The sequence below is a fragment of the Pelobates fuscus genome, chromosome 11, assembly GCF_036172605.1.
Source record: "Pelobates fuscus isolate aPelFus1 chromosome 11, aPelFus1.pri, whole genome shotgun sequence".
In the NCBI taxonomy this organism is placed as follows: Eukaryota; Metazoa; Chordata; class Amphibia; order Anura; family Pelobatidae; genus Pelobates; species Pelobates fuscus.
This window is the reverse complement of record NC_086327.1, coordinates 54,490,985-54,511,476: the sequence shown is the minus strand read 5'-3', so window position 1 is coordinate 54,511,476 and position 20,492 is coordinate 54,490,985. Positions and strand designations below refer to the sequence as shown.

Below are 20,492 nucleotides of genomic sequence, written 5' to 3'. Positions count from 1 at the left end.
AATGTTGGGGGGTCCTTGCGAATTCTTAGTAATGTGAGTGCTCCTTTAAGCTAAATATTCAATAAATAGTGGTCTTCAAAAGAACCTGAAGATGACATTAAAAATATTTTCTCATACAGATAAATTATATATTAATTTAAACATTTTCAGATAACTTACCTCCCCTATGGCCTAGCAACACTATACCTACAGCTTTGTGGGAGTTACACTACTGTGACATCCACCTCCAGTACGAGGACACCTCCCTAACCAGGACAATCCTCCTCTGACACCGCTATGCTAGTTTTCATTGTGGAGTAATGCGGGTCACTCCATGCCTATAATCCCTGGTGTAGCCACTGCATGATAGCATTCATATCACATGTGCTGTGGTTGCTATGCTTGGAGACTGGAAGGACCAACTGTTGGAGGTCTCGCCTGTTCTCCCCGTCAGTCAATTGTTTAGAGGTCTTTCCAAAACAATTTATTAGCAAGGTAAGAAAAATACTTATTTTTTAAGGCATTCTCCAACCAACAAAATTACTACAGCCCACTGAAGTGATTATGGTGCCATGCATGCCCAAGCCGCCTCCCAGGGTAGGAAATTAAACCATCTGAGAGCCTACTTGGTGTTTGCCAGGCAACCACTGCCATTTCCTCTGGTTCATGAACTGACGGCATCAGTTGAACACTCTCAGCCAATAAACATTTTTCTGCAAACAGTTTGACTATTTACTCTGGTTGGGTGGCAGGGCACTCTTGGCACCATAGCAAGTTGTTACTACCAGGCTCTCATTTCCAGGGCCGCCATGAGGGGGTGACAACAATGATAGTTGTCATGGGCTCGGCGGCCCGGGCCCCACGTGTAGCGGCGGAAGTGCCACCGGAACACCTGCATCGGGGTCCGCGCGCTGACAGGATCCATCGGTGGCCCCAGCATTTAGGGCCAACCGATGTGCCATATATCTTCAGGGGCCCGGTCAGCGCTGCGGCAGTGCAAAAGCGTGACCGGGCCTCTTTAAAATAAAATTGCAGTCACAAGTAATGCTGGGAGGAAGTGACGGACGGTCCCTTCCTCCCAGCTCCCGCGCAGGAGAGAAGAGACACACAGCCATGCCGCGAGGACAGGAGAGCCAAGCCGACTCCCATCAGCCCCAGCCACCCTCCTGCAAAAAAAAAAGGGGTTAGAAAAATTAGCTATGTGTGTTTGTATGTCTGTCCGTCTGTGTCTATTTTTATGTATGTATGCATCTGTATGTATGTATGTATGTTAGTATGTGTCTGTATATGTCTATGTGTCTGGTTTAGAAAGTGTGTATCTGTGTCCTTTTTGTACCAGTGCGTTTGCTTGTGTCTGTGTATTCCTGTGGGCGGGGTTTGGAGGTGGGCCCCGGGGACCCAGACCTTGAGCAGTGTTAGGGGCCCCAAAATTTCTGATGCCGGCCCTGCTCATACCCAAGCATACTGTAGCATCACACGTGCATGTACAGTACTGTCACAGCTTGTCATAGAAAATAAATATACATTCTTATTTTCTTCTTTAAAGTGCACACTGAGGGGGGCATAAAACTAACTAGGGACATAAAAACGTTTGCGTTAGGAATACAAAACCGTATTCCTAACGCTATAGTGTCCCTTTAACTATAACTCACATCATTTACTAAATTCTAAACTTAAAAATGAGCAGCACTCCATAGTAGTAGTGGTGCCAGGTACCCTCCTAGATAAGTAGTCAAACGGTTTGCAAATGGTTTGACAACTGGGTTTCACTAGGAGCCCATTACTGCCAGCACCTCCTGCAAGGAGCATCCAGTTAGCTCCACTTGTGCAGGGTTAAAATTATTGGCTAAGTTGTATTACACATTAGTTTCTTGCAGCAAGGGGGATGGTGGCAGACACCCAGCAAGACGCAAGTGGTCAAACCGTTCTTAAGTTGTTTGACCACTTACTCTGGAATGGCACCAGAGTACTCCTGCCACCATAACCACTATAGTGCTTGGAGTGTTCCTTTAATACAAAATACTTGATGAAAATAAATTCAGCTAATGATTTCAAACTATAACACGGATTAACTGTATATGTGTAAAAAAATAAAATAAATAAAAATAGACGTGAATTTGAATAGTTCACAATTTGTAGGAAGGGCTCAATTTATATCGCTAACAAAAATATATCAACATTTAGTGCTGCATTGTATATTAATGATGACACAAATGCTACTTAGTAGAAGAGAGCAACTGTATACAAATCACATTATAAAACGGATATATAAATTGCAGCATGAAATAATACTTACATTCTTTTATACGCAGACAGATGTCAGAGGAAGACTATGGAATAGGAAATCACCGAATAAATCACAGGATCTGAGAAGCACTTGATACTCATTCAGCAAAATCGTATTCTATTCTTATTTTCCTAGTTCTCTTATAAATATTTATCTACTGCATGTTTCCCGTCAAAGCTCTAGTTATTTAAACCTAAAAAATAAAAAATTTATAAAACTTAAATAAAAATACTATTTATAGGTTACTGTAGCCGTTGCTTCATTGACAACCTCTTGCTTGGGAGGCTTTGACTCAGCGATGCCTAACAGGAAGTGATAATAACATCCAACTCTTTACAAAGAACACCAAGAGATCATCTCTAGCAAGGAATGTGAGAGTGACAGCAGATCTAGCCAATCACCTCCAGAAACCGGTTCTCAGTTAACCAATCGGCGCTCGCTAACAGACCTACTTTGTTTCCAGTTTGTTTTTTGTGGGTTGCCTGGGTGCAGTCGCTTTGTTCCACAGAATTCTAAGCACTAGAGACAAAAGCATAAATGTGAGTGTCCTGTACCGGAGCCATTTTATTGGAGGTACATGTCAGAGCAAAGTGTATTTAAAGAGACACTGCACTGTGAAGGCGGAATACTTTTTTAGTGCATTGAAAAGAAGGAAGAAAAAAAACGTAAAACGATAACCTTACTGAAATACCACCTGTCTCATTTTCCCATAAACAAAAATAAACCACCAAAGGGTTTATGTCACTAAATTAAAACCAATTAAAACATGTATGCCAAAATAGCTGATTTGGAAAAAAGAATGCTATTTTTTGCTGAATGTGGCATGTCACTTATTTACTGTTTACTGTATGAACCGTCAAATTTTGAATTTGAAGTTTATAAAAATTTGTCGAAATTCCTGAATTCAGTTATTTCAGCCAGTACATTTCTAGTTGACCTGTGAATTGCAACTTGATGGTCAAAATAGCCAAAGTCAAATTTCTCCAGATTATTTGTTTCCAGTTCAGCTATTGTGACTCCCTGCTCTGCTGAACCCCCATCAACAGAGTCGGACTACCTTTAAGGTGGCCACCTAGGGCACAAGATCAGATAGGGACCTGATAGTCTTGGCCTGGATCTCCATCTCTGGATATGAGGAGGCCCTTCTTAAGGCAGCTGGGAGATCACAGCAAAATGTTAATATTCTTCAAAGGGCCCTGACAGTTAGTGCAGTAAGGTGTGGACCTGAGTACCAGTATTGTTCGCAATGCAATACCCTTTGCGCTTGTGATACAGGTGTAAGAGCAGTGACAGGTGATGTCTATCACAGATGCCAATAATTGTTTTATGAGTGGTACTTTTCTAATGAGCAGGACCTGCTCCAAAACAGCATAATTTTGGCCCACTCCATTCTCACATGGAGAATCTATGCGGAAAGCAGTGACATACAGATGTGATCACACATCATCTTTCACTGCTCTTATACCTATATCACCAACAGTAAGATACCTTCAAAACAAGTAACAGTTGCTTTAAGTGGTAGAGCGTTCTCTTACTGGTTATTGCTCGCTGCAATTTGTTATGCATGTGCACTAGTATCCCAATGCTTACCTGTGGAAAAGCATTGGATTGGATGCAGGGCCATCTATAATATGAATAGGACCCTGGACAAAGCATTTTCTTGGGTCCCCTAGTCCCTGCACCTCCACCTCCCCCCAATTACACCCACACAGGCATACTGACATACTGACACACACACAAACAGACATACTGACACACATGCTACAATTAGCCACCCTCCAAGTTCTTAACTTTTTCTGGAGGGTGGTTTGCCTGGGGTCCAGTGGCAGGCTGAGGCAGTTAGGAGTTATCTTCTGGAACTCCCCTTCTCCCTGCCTTCCTCCTCCCGCGCGGCTCTGATCTCCGGTGGGAGAAAGTGACGAGCGGCACTTACTTCCTCCCAGCCGACTGCTGAACAGGAAGGGGCCCGGTCGCGCTGTTTAAGCGCCACAGCGTCCGACCGGGCCCCTGCTGACACATGCCCACCGGTTGGCCCTTAGTGCATGGGCCACCCGGGGAGCCTCCTTAGTGTGCGGGCCGCTGCAGCTCTGTGCAGCTGCACCGCCTGGTCCATGGCGGGCTGCGCAAATCGCGGGGCCCATGGGGCAGCTGCTCTGGGGCCTCCAAGGAGCAACTGTGCCCGGGGCAGCTGCCCCGTTTGCCCCGCGTTAAAGACGCCCCTGATTGGATGAGATCATCAAGATCATCTCAGGCTTGGTTGCAGAAGGAGTCCTGGAATATTCTACAGTGGCCTTACTTGAACCCCATAGAAAATTTCTGGTGGAATTTGAAGAAGGGAGTTGCAGCACACAAACCCAAGATTATTACTTAAAGGACCACTCTAGGCACCCAGACGACTTCAGCTTAATGAAGTGGTCTGGGTGCCAGGTACCTCTAGGATTAACCCTTTTTTTTATAAACATAGCAGTTTCAGAGAAACTGCTATGTTTATAATGAGGGTTAATCCAGCCTCCAAATCCTCTAGTGGCTGTCTCATTGACAGCCGCTAGAGGCGCTTGCGTGCTTCTCACTGTGAAAATCACAGTGAGAGCACGCAAGCGTCCATAGGAAAGCATTGTAAATGCTTTCCTATGCGACCGGCTGAATGCGAGCGCGGCTCCTGCCGCGCATGCGCATTCAGCCGATGACGTCGCGATCAAGATGGAGAGGAGGAGGAAAGCTCCCCGCCCGGCGCTGGAAAAAGAGGTAAGTTTAACCCCTTCCTCTCTCCAGAGCCCAGCGGGAGGGGGTCCCTGAGGGTGGGGGCACCCTCAGGGTACTCTAGTGCCAGGAAAACGAGTATGTTTTCCTGGCACTAGAGTGGTCCTTTAAATGGAGGCCATTGCTCATGAACAATGGGCTAAGATTCCTCAGGAACGCTGCCAGAAGCTGGTGTCTGGCTATGCATCTTGTTTGCAGCAGGTCAAAACACCAAACTCTAGTAAGTACTAAACATACTTGCCATGAAGGGGTTGAATAATTTTGAGACTGGAGAAGTCATTATAAGTTTAATTTTCAGTTGAATTTGGGGAAATCACTTGAAGCATTTGTTGTGTTGGGCTATTTCAATTGCTTTTGTTTGATTTGTTCATTGCAAACAGTTAAAAGTCTGTACATTTTGACAATAAACCTGATTTTCAATGGGGGTTGAATCATTTTGATAACCACTATATCAAGATGTCAAGTCTTCAACTCCTCTCTGTAAATACTTAAACAAACTTCTAAAGGATGAATATAGTAATGTACATATAATAATCAACAAAATCCGGTATAGATAATAATACTAACGATAAGACACTTTATGTCAAGAAAGCCTATGATATGTAAACCCTCCAACAAAGCATTACATCCACATGGACTATGATTAGATTGAGTTATGATAAAGAAGCAGTCTAAGCAACATTAGGTCAGAGTACTGCAAGGCGCTTAAGGGTACAGTGTCAGTTTTTTGTGAATCCAGCTCCATCTTGTTGGTGTGTCTGAGTGTATAATAAACCGCCACAGCAATAATATTCCCTCTAATGTGTAAATGTTCTTAACATTTTTAGTCTCACACCTCCCCCGAAAGTAAACTTAAAGGACCACTCTAGGCACCCAGACCACTTCAGCTTAATTAAGTGGTCTGGGTGCCAGGTCCTTCTAGGGTTAACCCATTTTTTCATAAACATAGCAGATTCAGAGAAACTGCTATGTTTGTGAATGGGTTAAGCCTTCCCCTATTTCCTCTAGTGGCTGTCTCATTGACAGCCGCTAGAGGCGCTTGCGTGATTCTCACTGTGAAAATCACAGTGAGAGCACGCAAGCGTCCATAGGAAAGCATTACGAATGCTTTCCTATGTGACCGGCTGAATGCGCGCGCAGCTCGTGCCGCGCGTGCGCATTCAGCCGACGGGGAGGAGAAGAGGAGGATCGGAGGAGGAGAGCTCTCCGCCCACCGCTGGAAAAAGGTAAGTTTTAAACACTTTCCCCTTTCCAGAGCCGGGCGGGAGGGGGTCCCTGAGGGTGGGGGCACCCTCAGAGCACTCTAGTGCCAGGAAAACGAGTATGTTTTCCTGGCACTAGAGTGGCCCTTTAAAATGCACACCTTCCCCTTTTCCAAAAGCATTTTAAAATGGGTAAATTACATAATTGACATGGAAATCCTATTTTAACACCCTCAGATACACAGAAATAGTAAAGAAAATTTTGCTGTAGTGGCATTGGTGACTATCATGTCCCTTTAAGAATTGTATTTTTGATAGTAGCGATCACTCCTGGTTAGACGAACCAGGCCTTGGGGTGGATGGGGATGGGGTCTCAGTACATATGCTAACAGATCTAAGGGTAATCACGGGCGGCCATGAGGGCTATCTAGTGGATAGGCTGGGAGGAGACCTAATGATTACGGGCGATCGAACCTCACCGTCCACTCGCTGGAGCAGTGTTAGTGGGTGGTGAGTTCTCCAAATATCTATTAGGCCTGTATGTTGTATAAAGGTGTTCTATAACTTATTAAAGTATTAAAGTCTCCCCCCACTATAACCATGCCATGATATAGCCGTTTTAATCACCAGTTTACTCACTGTGTTACACATTGTTTTTTCGTTCGCACACCTGTGGTGCCTTTAAGGGTTGGTCCGTGTCCCCGCTGCACCGGAGCTTGTTTCGACGGTCCGGTGGAGCTGGGACATAAACCCCAATTGGACCTGGCTACATGAAAGACCAGGCGATTTATGTATCATAAGTTCTTCTATTTCTTTCCTTGTTTTCTCTTTATCTTTCTGTTAACCCTTCCTTCTTTTTTACCCACATCTTGTACCTTACCCCCAGGGGGAGGAGCGGAAGATACCCGAAAGTGCGTATTCCTCCGGGGAGGTCAAGAATTTACAGCGGCACTTCTGATTTACAACACAAAATCCAAGTACTTGGTGTGGGTCTATATGCAACAGAATGGGTGAGTACAGCGATAACCCATATCCCACGATATGCCTCTAAAACTATTATCTTTAACTGAAAGGGGCCTTAACACTCCTAAAAAACGATGCCTTAAGCGTATGAACCCCGACACTGCAATCCTGCAGGAGATACACATGCCAGCGTTGGCGAAATTTGCCCTCAAAGATCACACTTTCAGCACCGCATCCGATTCTAAGGTCCTTAATAAGAGAAATGGTGTAGCTATCCTTATACATAACAGATGCCCGATCACAATTGGCAAGGTACATTCGGACCCGGGGGGGGGAGACTATACGAGTAGAATTGACTCGTATAGTCAACACGCTACCTCATGGCATGGTTATAGTGGAGGGAGACTTTAATACTTTAATAAGTTATTGCACACCTTTATACAACATACAGGCCTAATAGAACTCACCACCCTGACGTCAATGATTATACATTGTATTTGTCTCCCCGCGATACCTATTCGAGGATAAACCTGTTCTTAGTGAACCCCCTGACCGTATCTAAAGTTGCTGACTCTACAGTGGGCTCTATAATGTGGTCTGACCATGTTGACATTACACTAACATTAGATGAACTGTGTGGGGCGTCTCCTTGGTCTTGGCAACTGAATACCTCTTTGTTCCGGGACCCTGAGATAGTCACGAAGATTAGGAATGACTTAAAGGAGTACTTTGCTCGTGAAGCAGAGTCAGGCCTGCCAATGGCAACGGTATGGGCGGCCCATAAAACGGTTATCAGGGGCACCTCATACATACACGTTTTATAACTGCCCCCAGTGGCATACATACCGGGGTCGCAGGGGTCGCGGCTGCGACCGGGCCCGGCCCACCAGGGGGCCCGGCCGTCCTGCGACCCAGGTATGTACCCACTGGGCCATCCTCTTCTCCTGGGGGGCCCAAGAGCCGGCCACCTCACGGCCCCCCGAGGCTGGCCCTGCTGTCACCAGGCTGGCGGGCGCACGAGGGAGCACTGTCCCCTGGGTGCTCCCTCTTCAGCTCCCTTGCGCACCGCACTGATACCGGAGCCGGAAGATGACGTCATCTTCCGGCTCCCGTATCAGTACGCGGCGCGCGAGGGAGCTGAAGAGGAAGCACTCAGGGGAGAGTGCTCCCTCGCGCGCCCGCAGGACCAGCCAGCCGGCCGGGTGACACCACTGGACCCCAGGGAATCCCCTCAGCTCTCCCACAGGTAAGGAGGCTGGGGGGATTAAATTAAAAAACAAACAAAAAAAATGTGTATGTTAGTGAGTGTGTGTTAGTGTGTGTGTTAGTGTATCTTAGTGTATGTTAGTGAGTGTGTGTTAGTGTATCTTAGTGTATGTTAGTGAGTGTGTGTTAGTGTATGTTAATGAGTGTGTGTTAGTGTATGTTAGTGAGTGTGTGTTAGTGTGTGTGTGTGTGAGTGTATGTTAGTGAGTGTGTGTTAGTGTGTGTGTTAGTGTGAGTGTATCTTAGTGTATGTTAGTGAGTGTATCTTAGTGTATGTTAGTGAGTGTGTGTTAGTGTATGAACAAAAATAGATACTTTCCAAGAAAATATCTGTGGGTGGATTGGCGCTATTAATACTGGTATAAAGGTGAAAACACAGCAACTACCCCCAAGTCCTAGAAATCACCCAAAGGCACTATACAAATGGATACAAAAAACAAAACATAGAAAAGGGGGGTGCTATATATACATGAAATACTTAAAATACTTATGTCTGTACAAGGAAGATCTTACTGCTGATAGTCAAATCAGATCAATCTAGAAAAACAAAAACAGATTGCACATAGCATAATACTGTATGAGGAAAAATAAAATCAATGATGGTGGTTTGGGTCACTCACGATAAACAGAGCCTATTGTAGCAGGCTCTGACTGTATGGGCTCATCAAAATCTCTGTATGCTGTATATTCCAACAGGATCAGCTCCAGGATCAGCTCCCTCCTCCTTTTAGTACTCTTCCAATCACACCAAAAGAACCAAATGGTAAGGTGTAAAAAAGGATTTATTCAGAATACTATTAAACAAATAAAATGACAAAGCACTACGCGTTTCGACTGTTCAGTCTTCTTCAAAGGTGCATAACATACAAGTCCATCTGATTTCTTTAAATACATCCGGAGTTGTTGATTTTCGCGGGTAAAAGTTCGTGTTACTTCCGGGTTGTGATGTCACTTCCGGGTCCGCCGGCTCAATTTGCGTCATATGACGTCATCACGCTTCCGCCCGTCTGGCATCCTTCAACCTGGATGTTTATGCTTACGGACGCCATTTTTGTACCTGGCATTGTACTGGCGAACTATACTTAGATGAGGGAGAATAAATCAGGCAGAACTATAACATACATATTGTAGAAATCCGCTTACAAAGCTGGTAACATATATATTATACTCTACAATATTAGGAGAAATACTAGAAAAAAGAAAATAAGAAACCATTAAAATTATCCTTATTGGAACCGAAAAGATTAAGCTTATCGGTAATAAGAGAGGGAAGGGGTTAAAACTATATAACCCTTTCTCAAAAAAAGCAAACATATACTTTTTAAAAGAAGGAAATCCTTCCATATAACAAAAGATGGATATGAGAAATATATAAAAAATATAAAAAATATATAAAATATATATATAACCCCTATAATTTGGGCCGAACTTTTTAGATAAGGGCTGCCATCTCAAAGTCCACATTAAGCCCGCCCGGGGTCAGTGTTCCTAGATCAAAGATCCACCTCATCTCACAGCGGCTCAATGTGGACTCGAGATGACCTCCCCTCCAGTGGGGTTTAATGGCCTGGATCCCAAAAAAACTGAGCCCCGCAGGGTTTCCACCATGTACATTTAAAAAATGTGTAGAAACACTATGTTTTAAAAAGCCTCTCCTTATATTGTAGATGTGCTCACGTATCCTTGTCTTTAGGTTTCTTGAAGTTTTCCCCACATATTGGAGTCCACAAGGACACGTGAGCAAATACACCACATTCTTAGTGTGACAGGTCATAAATGAATTGATTTTAAAATTAACAGAGCCAATCTTAGAGTGAAAAGCCTCTACTTTCTTCGGTTTACTCTGGTGGTTCCTACAACCCATACACTCCCCACAATAGTGAAAACCTTTCTGTAGGGATTTATTGATAGTTAGAAAATTTTCTTTCAATTTAGGAGCTTCTAAATAACTCGAGGTTAATTTCTGTCTTAGATTTTGCGCCCCTCTAAAAATCAATTTGGGTTTATCATAAAGGTATGGTAGGATTTCTTCATCCTGTTGGAGGATATACCAATGTTTATTAAAGATTTTTTTAAGCTCTCTGTGATCTTGACTATAATTGCAGATGATAGGTATTTTATCTTGTTTTTCCTCTGATATAGTTTTTGATTTATATTCTAGTAGAGTGTTCCTTTCCATATTTCTAACCAATTCTATCTCCTGGTCTAAAAGTTCGTTACAATATCCTTTCATTAGAAATTGTTCTTTTAGAATTCGGGATTGGAAATCAAAGGTTTCTATTTTTGTACAGTTCCGTCTCATGCGTAAGAATTGACCCTTCGGTATGCTCTCTAACCATGGACGGAAATGACAACTTTTTTTGTGGATATATCCGTTCACATCAACCGGCTTAAAGAAAGTGCATGTGTCAATACTATTCCCTGTAGCTGAGATCTCTAAATCCAAAAAATGGATTTTCTGCTGGCTATATTCCTGAGTGAGCTTAACATTCCACTCATTAGAATTCAAGAAGTCGAAATATTCCAAAAAGGTGGAATGATCCCCCCTCCAAATAATGAAAATGTCATCTATATACCTCCTATAGAGGACCAGATTCGCACTCCAGTTGTGCTGGGAATAAACAAAAGAATTTTCCCAAAAAGCCATAAATAAATTAGCATAACTGGGTGCGAATCTGGTCCCCATAGCGGTCCCCCGACGTTGCAGATAGTACTCCCCCTCGAACCAAAAGAAGTTGTTCCGAAGGATTAACGAAATTCCTTCCATCACAAAGTCTATTTGTTCCTTGGGGTACAACCCGGATGTTTCCAGAAAGGAGTAATTGGCTCGACATCCAATGTCGTGATCTATACAGGTATATAGGCTAGTGACGTCGCACGTAATGAATGCGAAGTCACTTTCCCACCTAAAGTTCTTAAGTATTTGTAATAGGCTCATAGAGTCTTTCAGGTATGAGGGGTTTTCCTTCACTAAGGGTTGGAGAATCGTATCTATATATTTAGACAGATTCGAGAGAAGTGAACCCACTCCAGAGACAATGGGTCTCCCTGGGGGGTTATTCACATCTTTATGGAGTTTTGGTAATATGTAAATTACAGGGATTTTTGGAGATTTTATGTTTAAATAGTCATACTCTTTCTTAGTTAAAATTTCTTTTAGGAAGCCTTTATCTAGATATTCCAAAAAAATCTTTTGGATATCTTGTTGGGGATTTTTATTTAATTTGACATAAGTATCTTTATCTTCCAACTGCCGATTAATTTCCGTAATGTATTTAGCCCTGTCCATAATTACCACCCCCCCCCCCTTATCCGCTGGTTTGATTACAATCTCTGAATCTTTTCTTAAGTCCTGTAGTGCCACTACTTCTGATTTCGTGAGATTATTCCTTTTGTTTATTTTTATCTTTCTAATGTCTTTGGTGCATGCTTTTTCAAAGACCTTCATGGCATTAGATTTTAGATGGATGGGGTAAAAGGTGGAAGGGGCTTTTAATTCGGTATGTACAATGTTTCCTGTTATTCCACTAGTCACATTTTCCACCTGTGGTTTTCTATCAAAGAATTTTTTTATACACAATTTTCGCATAAAGCGATTTATGTCTGTGTACGCTTCGAATTGGTCGATGTTACAGCTAGGAACGAACTTAAAACCTTTTCCTAGGATTTTTATTTGGTCACAATTTAAAACTTTTTCGGAAAGATTGAAGATTTTTACCTCCTCATCACTTTTCCTCTTGGGTCTCTCCAGTCTTTTTCCTCCTCTATTTCCCCTTCTTCTACTTCTCGATATCTCCTTTTTGTAGGGAGTGGGGTTTTGTCTAGGGGTTCGTCCCAACGCTCCTCTAAAAAAGGAGCATTTCTTTGTTTTTCTATTTGGTTCAGGGGTTCAAATCGGTTAGATGTTGGGATTCTCCTACTTTCTCTACTAGAAAAACGATAACCTTGATCAGAATTATGTTTATATTGGTTCCTTCTTTTGTAATCATACTCCTGGGGGATCATACGAGTATCAGATTTTGAAGGGTAGTCATAATGATTCGTTCTTTCGCTACGTCTCGTTCTTTTTACCTCCCTCCATTCTGACCTAGAGTTTTGTCTTATTGGGGATTTAGTTCTTGTTCGTTTGGGAACATAGTTGTTAGAAAAAGGTTCCCTCTCCTTTTGTCTACTTCTTTCTCCTGATCTGGACTCTCTTTGGTTAGGATAATTTTTTGGTTTTTTCCTAACATTGTTGGTGGCATAGTCATTAATGTCTCGTTGGTATTTTTTCTTTTTATTGGTGATAATAATAGTCTCTAATTTATCCAATTTCTCAATAATAGGATCAGAAATTACTTCAAAGTCCCTGGTTCCAATATAGGGTTCTAATTTGACTTTGATTTCTTTAATAATTTTATCCAGGACCTCTAAGTTCATTTTTCTTTGATCTACTATGATTTTCATCATGGTTATTGAGAAAGACTCTAAGGCCCTTTCCCATATATCCATGAACCTTTTGTCATCCTGATCAAATGTGGGGTATTTTGTAAATCGGAGTCCCCTAGGGGTTATTTGGTCACTTAAATATTTTTCCATGATGAAAACCTCCCATTTAATTTTTAACTCCTTGGTTAACAGTTTTTCTAACAGTAAACCCATATCTTTTAAATTGTCAGTAATTTTATATTTTTCAGGGGTCTCAATTTCTGTTTCCTGGAAAATCTCTTCTGACCATTTCTGCAACTTAGTTCTTTTCTCAAAAATGGCCATTGTGACTTAAGCTGCCCACACCCTGGTGATTGAACTGCTAGTGAACAAAAATAGATACTTTCCAAGAAAATATCTGTGGGTGGATTGGCGCTATTAATACTGGTATAAAGGTGAAAACACAGCAACTACCCCCAAGTGCCTAGAAATCACCCAAAGGCACTATACAAATGGATACAAAAAACAAAACATAGAAAAGGGGGGTGCTATATATACATGAAATACTTAAAATACTTATGTCTGTACAAGGAAGATCTTACTGCTGATAGTCAAATCAGATCAATCTAGAAAAACAAAAACAGATTGCACATAGCATAATACTGTATGAGGAAAAATAAAATCAATGATGGTGGTTTGGGTCACTCACGATAAACAGAGCCTATTGTAGCAGGCTCTGACTGTATGGGCTCATCAAAATCTCTGTATGCTGTATATTCCAACAGGATCAGCTCCAGGATCAGCTCCCTCCTCCTTTTAGTACTCTTCCAATCACACCAAAAGAACCAAATGGTAAGGTGTAAAAAAGGATTTATTCAGAATACTATTAAACAAATAAAATGACAAAGCACTACGCGTTTCGACTGTTCAGTCTTCTTCAAAGGTGCATAACATACAAGTCCATCTGATTTCTTTAAATACATCCGGAGTTGTTGATTTTCGCGGGTAAAAGTTCGTGTTACTTCCGGGTTGTGATGTCACTTCCGGGTCCGCCGGCTCAATTTGCGTCATATGACGTCATCACGCTTCCGCCCGTCTGGCATCCTTCAACCTGGATGTTTATGCTTACGGACGCCATTTTTGTACCTGGCATTGTACTGGCGAACTATACTTAGATGAGGGAGAATAAATCAGGCAGAACTATAACATACATATTGTAGAAATCCGCTTACAAAGCTGGTAACATATATATTATACTCTACAATATTAGGAGAAATACTAGAAAAAAGAAAATAAGAAACCATTAAAATTATCCTTATTGGAACCGAAAAGATTAAGCTTATCGGTAATAAGAGAGGGAAGGGGTTAAAACTATATAACCCTTTCTCAAAAAAAGCAAACATATACTTTTTAAAAGAAGGAAATCCTTCCATATAACAAAAGATGGATATGAGAAATATATAAAAAATATAAAAAATATATAAAATATATATATAACCCCTATAATTTGGGCCGAACTTTTTAGATAAGGGCTGCCATCTCAAAGTCCACATTAAGCCCGCCCGGGGTCAGTGTTCCTAGATCAAAGATCCACCTCATCTCACAGCGGCTCAATGTGGACTCGAGATGACCTCCCCTCCAGTGGGGTTTAATGGCCTGGATCCCAAAAAAACTGAGCCCCGCAGGGTTTCCACCATGTACATTTAAAAAATGTGTAGAAACACTATGTTTTAAAAAGCCTCTCCTTATATTGTAGATGTGCTCACGTATCCTTGTCTTTAGGTTTCTTGAAGTTTTCCCCACATATTGGAGTCCACAAGGACACGTGAGCAAATACACCACATTCTTAGTGTGACAGGTCATAAATGAATTGATTTTAAAATTAACAGAGCCAATCTTAGAGTGAAAAGCCTCTACTTTCTTCGGTTTACTCTGGTGGTTCCTACAACCCATACACTCCCCACAATAGTGAAAACCTTTCTGTAGGGATTTATTGATAGTTAGAAAATTTTCTTTCAATTTAGGAGCTTCTAAATAACTCGAGGTTAATTTCTGTCTTAGATTTTGCGCCCCTCTAAAAATCAATTTGGGTTTATCATAAAGGTATGGTAGGATTTCTTCATCCTGTTGGAGGATATACCAATGTTTATTAAAGATTTTTTTAAGCTCTCTGTGATCTTGACTATAATTGCAGATGATAGGTATTTTATCTTGTTTTTCCTCTGATATAGTTTTTGATTTATATTCTAGTAGAGTGTTCCTTTCCATATTTCTAACCAATTCTATCTCCTGGTCTAAAAGTTCGTTACAATATCCTTTCATTAGAAATTGTTCTTTTAGAATTCGGGATTGGAAATCAAAGGTTTCTATTTTTGTACAGTTCCGTCTCATGCGTAAGAATTGACCCTTCGGTATGCTCTCTAACCATGGACGGAAATGACAACTTTTTTTGTGGATATATCCGTTCACATCAACCGGCTTAAAGAAAGTGCATGTGTCAATACTATTCCCTGTAGCTGAGATCTCTAAATCCAAAAAATGGATTTTCTGCTGGCTATATTCCTGAGTGAGCTTAACATTCCACTCATTAGAATTCAAGAAGTCGAAATATTCCAAAAAGGTGGAATGATCCCCCCTCCAAATAATGAAAATGTCATCTATATACCTCCTATAGAGGACCAGATTCGCACTCCAGTTGTGCTGGGAATAAACAAAAGAATTTTCCCAAAAAGCCATAAATAAATTAGCATAACTGGGTGCGAATCTGGTCCCCATAGCGGTCCCCCGACGTTGCAGATAGTACTCCCCCTCGAACCAAAAGAAGTTGTTCCGAAGGATTAACGAAATTCCTTCCATCACAAAGTCTATTTGTTCCTTGGGGTACAACCCGGATGTTTCCAGAAAGGAGTAATTGGCTCGACATCCAATGTCGTGATCTATACAGGTATATAGGCTAGTGACGTCGCACGTAATGAATGCGAAGTCACTTTCCCACCTAAAGTTCTTAAGTATTTGTAATAGGCTCATAGAGTCTTTCAGGTATGAGGGGTTTTCCTTCACTAAGGGTTGGAGAATCGTATCTATATATTTAGACAGATTCGAGAGAAGTGAACCCACTCCAGAGACAATGGGTCTCCCTGGGGGGTTATTCACATCTTTATGGAGTTTTGGTAATATGTAAATTACAGGGATTTTTGGAGATTTTATGTTTAAATAGTCATACTCTTTCTTAGTTAAAATTTCTTTTAGGAAGCCTTTATCTAGATATTCCAAAAAAATCTTTTGGATATCTTGTTGGGGATTTTTATTTAATTTGACATAAGTATCTTTATCTTCCAACTGCCGATTAATTTCCGTAATGTATTTAGCCCTGTCCATAATTACCACCCCCCCCCCCTTATCCGCTGGTTTGATTACAATCTCTGAATCTTTTCTTAAGTCCTGTAGTGCCACTACTTCTGATTTCGTGAGATTATTCCTTTTGTTTATTTTTATCTTTCTAATGTCTTTGGTGCATGCTTTTTCAAAGACCTTTTTGATAATTTTAATGGTTTCTTATTTTCTTTTTTCTAGTATTTCTCCTAATATTGTAGAGTATAATATATATGTTACCAGCTTTGTAAGCGGATTTCTACAATATGTATGTTATAGTTCTGCCTGATTTATTCTCCCTCATCTAAGTATAGTTCGCCAGTACAATGCCAGGTACAAAAATGGCGTCCGTAAGCATAAACATCCAGGTTGAAGGATGCCAGACGGGCGGAAGCGTGATGACGTCATATGACGCAAATTGAGCCGGCGGACCCGGAAGTGACATCACAACCCGGAAGTAACACGAACTTTTACCCGCGAAAATCAACAACTCCGGATGTATTTAAAGAAATCAGATGGACTTGTATGTTATGCACCTTTGAAGAAGACTGAACAGTCGAAACGCGTAGTGCTTTGTCATTTTATTTGTTTAATAGTATTCTGAATAAATCCTTTTTTACACCTTACCATTTGGTTCTTTTGGTGTGATTGGAAGAGTACTAAAAGGAGGAGGGAGCTGATCCTGGAGCTGATCCTGTTGGAATATACAGCATACAGAGATTTTGATGAGCCCATACAGTCAGAGCCTGCTACAATAGGCTCTGTTTATCGTGAGTGACCCAAACCACCATCATTGATTTTATTTTTCCTCATACAGTATTATGCTATGTGCAATCTGTTTTTGTTTTTCTAGATTGATCTGATTTGACTATCAGCAGTAAGATCTTCCTTGTACAGACATAAGTATTTTAAGTATTTCATGTATATATAGCACCCCCCTTTTCTATGTTTTGTTTTGTGTGTTAGTGTATGTTAGTGAGTGTGTGTTAGTGTGTGTATGTTAGTGAGTGTGTGTTAGTGTGTGTGAGTGTATGTTAGTGAGTGTATGTTAGTGAGTGTGTGTTAGTGTGTGTGTGTGTTAGTGTGCGTGTTAGTGTGAGTGTATCTTAGTGTATGTTAGTGAGTGTGTGTTAGTGTGTGTGTTAGTGTGTGTAAGTGTGTGTGTGAGTGTATGTTAGTGAGTGTATGTTAGTGAGTGTGTGTTAGTGTGTGTGTTAGTGTGAGTGTATCTTAGTGTATGTTAGTGAGTGTGTGTTAGTGTATGTTAGTGAGTGTATGTTAGTGTGTGTGTGAGTGTATGTTAGTGTGTGTGTATGTTAGTGAGTGTGTGTGTGTGTTAGTGTGTGTTAGTGTGTGTGTGAGTGTATGTTAGTGAGTGTGTGTTAGTGTGTGTGTTAGTGAGTGTGTGTGTGTGTGTTAGTGAGTGTGTGTGTGTGTGTGTGTTAGTGTTATAGTGTGTGTGTGTTAGTATTAGAGTGTGTGTGTTAGTGTGTGTGTGTTACAGTTAGAGTGTGTGTCTGTGTGCGTCTGTAGTGAGTGTGTATGTATGTCTGTCACTGAGTGTGTGTCTGTCAGTTAATGTGTGCGTGTGTCTTAAGCACTTACCTTTCTCTGAAACTGCTATGTTTTCAGCTGCAGGGAGAAAACTAGAGAGACCTGGCACCCAGACCACTTCATTGAGCTGATGTGATCTGGGTGTCTGTAGTGGTCCTTTAAGTGTATGTGTTTATGCATGCACTGGCGTACATACCGGGGTCGCAGCCCTGCGACCAGGTGCCCGCCGCCATGTGTTGCGGACCCAGCCCACGCGGAGTAAGCGCGCGCGTGGGGGGGGGCCATGGATCAGTTTTCGCACCGGGGACCCATGGGTTGTGTGTACGCAACTGACTGCCCCTCTTCTTTTGTCCCTGTATATATAGATGTGTGGAAAGTAGATGGCTGCACGGTCTTCAAGTAAAAATGTACTTTTCTTATACTATGTTAAAATCAGGATCAACGTTTCAGTCCTCACCAAGGACTTTCATAAGGATCATAAATGTATACAAGTAAACAGTGTGTTTATATATGTTGTATACAATTGTAAAATGACTTACCCCAGGTGCTGTGAGTTGAAAAACGGCGTTCTGCCGAACCCAGTGCGCATGCGTGACTAAGCTCCGCCCCAATGATGACATCATCGCGTGCATGCCGTCGCGGTTACCATGGAAACGCAGCATGTTATAGTATTAAAACATCACCTCCAGTGGAGTGTGTATTATACTGTGGCAACTGAGTGTTGGTGCTCCAAATATATCCTAGGAGCTATAGATTATAGCTCATTGTAACGGATCGACGGGCACCCCGACTGGGTACCTCCGTTGAAGGATGCTCCTAGCACTTCCTGAGGACTCCAAGCACTGCAGCAGACACCATAACCACCGTAGACTCATCCAGAGAGCAAAACAGGAACAAGCTCTTACAAGAGCTTAGCAGTGATTTAGCAAGGGAGTATGACAAGCATAGCAATCCCTTGTAGCAGATTCCCCCAATAAGAGACGGCACTACAAATTGAGGGTGAAGTAGAACTCAGGTTTAATGACACACACTCTGCTTTTATGCAATTCTCCCCTGCAAGGGAGACGCCCACATATACATTACCCAATCACACAATGGTTACATCCCACAGATTCCCTCCCCTTAGCCTGAGAGGTAACCCAATTATACGGACAGTTTAAACATACTTTTTAACCAACTTTCATAACTCTAAAACCATGTATCCAATATTAATAACAGTTACATATTATTAATCAGCACATTCCCAATACAAACATACCCAAAAATCATTCGAATCCCTTCAGCTGTTCGGGAGATAGGTATAAGTCACTTTTGACCGACCGCAAGCATATTTTCATGCCCAAAACAGTTCCATGGATTTGGGCTGTGCGGTTGGTCTATTTTACACCGAGAAAATAAGTCCCATTCAAATGAGCGTTCGAATCTTCGAACGGGACTTAGTCTCCAGCCGCGGTGTCGAAGAAGGTCAGCGGTGTTCGTGCAATAGATTTGGCTGCACACACCGCTGACCGCTGTTGTATAATCCGTTCGATTAAGTTAAAATGGCCACCGTCACGTGTTCGTTTGTCGAATGGCGGCCACTTCGACGACTTCGGCACTTCGACGACTTCGGCACTTTGACTGCATCCGAAGTGCCAGTTTAAAAGTTGCAACACTGCTCCAAAGTAATTAAAGGGCCATGAACAGCATTATACAAATCCATTGTGCCCAAATACAGTTCTTAAAGGGTTAATACACCCCAGGGCCATAGTCGCAGGGCAGGAGGCTAGCAACCAGGCTTCTCCAGTGCACAGTGGCGAGGTTGGTTCCGCCACACTTATAACTCCTACTATGTGCATAAGGACGAACATATAAAGGTCTAAGTAGGAAGAAATCAGACCTAGGCATATAAATGCCCTAAATAGTAAAGTGCATAAAGAATTGTAAAGTGGCAAATATTTAAAGTGACATATGCCATAAAGTGCATTATAGTAGATAAGGAAGTGCTCAAAGTGCAAAAAATAAAGATCATTTGTGATAAAGTGATACTTGTGTAAAAAAAGTCTCAAATTGAGACACATATAAATGCAATAAACACATGTAATTAGGCAGGCAATATCCACAGGATAATGAATTAAACAAAGGATATACAGTCATTAACTTAGCTCTCTATACTGAGGCTTAGAAAGTATCTCAAATCATATATTCAGATAACTGTTCTGACTATTGTATATAACCTTCATATTCATATTCTGTTCATAAGGAACCTGTGTACTTGTCTGCTATTCGCCTAAACAATTAAAAAATGAATTAATAACCTAAGCAAGCTGAAGTTCGAAACTTATAAGAATTAATGCAGAGACAATGTTTCATTAAGTTCTTTTGGGGAAACTGCGTTTAGTTCATGTATCCAAAATGCTTCCCTATTGAGGAGCATTTTGCCACGGTCACCTCCTCTTCTGGGTGTAGGTATATGGTCTATCGCCACAAATTTGAGCGTGGTAAGGGGATGGCGGTGTTGAAGAAAATGTTTGGCAACTGGTTTATCTGAGTGTCCATCTCTGTACGCCAGTCTGATGCTGGACCTGTGGCCCCTGATGCGCTCACATATAGCTGTTTCCGTCTTCCCAATGTATGAGAGTCCACATGGGCATGAGAGTTTGTAAATCACGTGTGTGGTTTTGCAAGTGATGGTGTACCTTATGTGGTATATCTTGTTGCTG

General features: G+C 41.7%; 1 protein-coding gene across 2 annotated transcripts in view; it reads right to left on the bottom strand.

The window, feature by feature from the left end:
- SPHK2 (sphingosine kinase 2) overlaps positions 1–2,382 on the bottom strand; it is a 58,373-nt gene extending 55,991 nt beyond the window's left edge. The window contains exon 1 of one of the 2 annotated variants that reach the window (XM_063436430.1): positions 2,276–2,382. The gene's annotated coding sequence lies outside the window, so the exon portion shown is untranslated. Of the gene's footprint in view, positions 1–605; positions 674–2,275 lie in introns of those variants that run through there. The other variant, XM_063436429.1, reaches the window with a different exon arrangement.
- Between the last annotated feature and the right edge of the window lie 18,110 nt (positions 2,383–20,492).